This window comes from Lutra lutra, chromosome 7, assembly GCF_902655055.1.
Source record: "Lutra lutra chromosome 7, mLutLut1.2, whole genome shotgun sequence".
NCBI classification, from domain to species: domain Eukaryota; kingdom Metazoa; phylum Chordata; class Mammalia; order Carnivora; family Mustelidae; genus Lutra; species Lutra lutra.
In genome coordinates, this window is record NC_062284.1 from 106966449 (window position 1) to 106969966 (window position 3518).

The following is a 3518-nucleotide window of genomic DNA, read 5'->3' on the forward strand; positions in this document are numbered from 1 at the left end:
CGTCGCGGGCGCCGCAGTCTCCGCGGCAGCGAATCAGCGCGGCGCGGCCCCGGGGCTGCCTGCGCGCGCGGGGCTGCGGCCGCCGCTCGACGCGAGATCGCGGGCTCCGCGGGCGGTCCTGGGGGACGGCCCCGGATATGGCTGAGCCAGTTCTAACCCAGGATGCACAAAAGCGGTCAAGGTGTGGGGAGATGGGAGAAGAGGAGGGCGAAAGGGCCAAGGGTGGGGATCAGAGTGCGTAACTTGGACCGTTCCAGGGAGTTCTTGACACAGGGTGCATATTCTAGAAATTTCTGAGACACCTAAGAAACCTGTTGGGTAAGACGCAGGTGATGGCAGTACGGATGTCTGGCTTTCAGGAGAATGCCCCCCCCCCCAGCCCCCCGCATTGTCCCCATTGCTCACTCACCTCTCCTCCCCATTTCTTTACATTCTGGCCCCGATTTATTTTAAGTGCCTGGCATCTTCCAAGCAATTGCCAGATCTCTTCCTCTTTCTGGAATGTTCTATGGCTATCCAAAACCTTTGTTGGCAAGCCACAATCACTGTAAAGAAATCCTGCTGCTCAGGAGGTCTGGTATGTTTTTCCTGCTGCCCCTCTTCTCCAGCTCAGTTTGTGGTTGGAATGAATAAATACCTATCAGAATGCGGTGCCTGTAGGCTCCGGTGCAAAGCCCTGGACTCTCACATGTGGAGTTATTGATCACTGCACGGACACTCCAGGAGGTCAGTTGTGGAGACATCCAAAAAGAACTCAGGAAAGCAAAGGGTATTTGCTCAAAGATGATGCCTCAACAGCATCATCTTTGGGATTGAGTGTTTGGGGGCAGATGCAGGTGGGCTGTGTGTATCATTTGGGAGATAGAAAGTAAGTTTCCAAACCCAGTGAGTCAAGAGACTCAAGTCCCCCGTTACAATGCAGATGTCAACGGGAGGAGGAGAACAGTGGGTGGTGACCTACTATTTAAATCTCACCATGATATACTTTATCAGATTATACACCAAGAACTTGAGAGAATGGATGGGGCGGGGAATAGGTACATTTTGATGAGGAACATGTAGAGACAGAGAGAAAGGACTCGAATTTGGGCATTGTCTGGGGAAGGCAGTCCTAGTGGCAGGACCCATGGGGAGACAAAATATAACATGGGGCCAGAGGACACCTTTGGAACTACAGGGGCATAGAGAAGGAAGAGTCTCCATTTTACTTGTGGCATGACATCATCTTTTATAAAGTATTTCTCTCTCTCCCTTGAGGATAAATGGAGTCTTCACGATTCTTCCACAGTTCCCGAAGAGGTTCCTTGCCAGACCCAAACCTACATTTGCACATACTGCATCAGCAAGGACTTAAAGAGAGTAGTCTCAAGGTTATGCTTGTAGCTATGATTTATCTTTCATTTTATGAAGAGTATACACTTTAAAATGTGATCTTTGGGATATATATATATATATATTTATTAAAATACAAGCTTCCAGAGAAACCAAGCTTCTCTCCATTGGTCTGTAACATAACTGAAATTACTAAGGAAGCTTAATAAGAATGAGACCAGGAGGATGATTTGGCACTTCTGGGCAGCTGAAATCTCCTACAAGAAGAAGGGGTGTCAGAGCTCCCATGGGGCTGACAGGAAGGAAAAAAGTTATTACAAAGCACTTTTCAAACTGACCTGCTCCAGTGACTGCAGTGATGTTTTTAGATTTATATTTCCAACCCTACCCCAAATTTTTTTCATCATCATGGTCATGTTTGGGAATTCAGTCAGAAAATACTGAAAAGACATGTACGTGATGGTCTGACCAGCAGTGAATTCTCGCTGTATGAAGTAGGGCTGGACAAACTAAAAACAGGTGGGAATAAGACTCAGAAGGAAGCAGGTTGCCATGTGGGCTGCCTATCCTGGCTCCTTTTCAGTTGAAAACCTTTGGAGCCTTGGCCACTAGGAGGCACTGCCAGTCCAATGATAGCCCCAGTCATCAGTCCTAAGTCCAGCTGGTGCCCCCCACCCCCGCCTTACCTTTACTGGCGAGTACTAAGAGTCCACCATGTTAGCAGAGCCCCCGTTCACGGCTAATCTGATGGGTGGTACTATGCAGTGAGCTGAGGGCAGCACATCCCTGGCTGGAGAGGGCAGGAAGAGGCTAACTCTCCCTCAAGTGGAGGGGAGCTCTGTCAGCTTTCTTGGGCCATGTATTTTCCTGGGCCACCAAGTTGACCTTAGAATGTCAGCTGTGCTGAAAGACCACATTCTTTTCAGTCATGCTGAATCTGAAGAACAGAAGCTTGATGATGCCCAGAAAGTCAAGACAGCAGTCTGATAGTTGAAGGTTGAGGTAAGGCATCTGATGCCACAGAGACACACAGCAGTGAGATACGTATTGAGGGGCTTTAGGTTAAGGCGTAGGTGGTAGGAGAAAACATAAATGAATGTATCAAAGAAAAATCAGGCAGAAAAGTGTGAAGAACTTGATTGAGAATTGGGGGATGTGGGTGTTGAGACCCACTTCCGTGGCAGAAATTAGTTATGTGGCCTTCAGCGAGTAGTTATCCCCTTTGGACCTTTCTCTCACAATGAGAAATGAATTATACAAATGAATTACAGCTTTAGATGCTTGTGTCTGTGAAATAATAAGAATTTCTTTTTTGCAGACATTGTAAGCAGGTACTTTCTTTGCACAAGTACCCACACAGTATTAATTAAAATCTCTTGCCAAGATCAAAATGATAAAATGGGTAGAAAAGATATGTAAATTGTCCTTGAGTGGTGAAAGAAAACAGAAAGCAAAATAAAGCTTGCTAAAAGCAGGCAGGAACTGCCACTGTCTTTAAACCAGGAGAGAACAGACGGGCTTTGTACACAGCCAGCTCAGAACTTGGTTTAGGTGCCTGCCAGGAGGGGAAGTGATGTCTTTAGTTTTCAGGATGAAATCATGCTGCAGGCATTCGGTTCAAGGAAAAACAAGATTGTCAAATTTTGAAATCTCATTCCAGATCAAGAGAAATGTTGAAGACCTCCATGCCCAGAGTGGCTGTATGGCACCTGGGTTTTGTTGCTCCAGGACTTTACTGATGAGAATCAGTACACCTATATTGACATATTTAGTCAATAAGTAATTACTGAGCACCTACTGTATTTTAGACACTGTTATAGGCATAAAGCAAAATTTCTACTTTTTTAAAAAAAAAAAAAGGTTTTATTTATTTATTTGACAAAGAGAGAGAGATCACAAGTTGGCAGAGAGGCAAGCAAAGAGAGAGCAGGAAGCAGTCTCTCTACTGAGCAGAGAGCCCGATGTGGGCCTCAGTCCCAGGACCCTGAGATCATGACCTAAGCCGAAGGCAGAGGCTTAACCCACTGAGCCACCCAGGGGCCCTGCAAAATTGCTACTTTTAAGACGTTTTATGTTAGTAGGATGGGCAGATAATAATAAAAGAGGTAAATGTATATTTCACTTGTGGACAGGTGTACAGGGGGAAATAAAGCAGGTAAAGGGGATAGAGAATGGGAGTGGGGTGG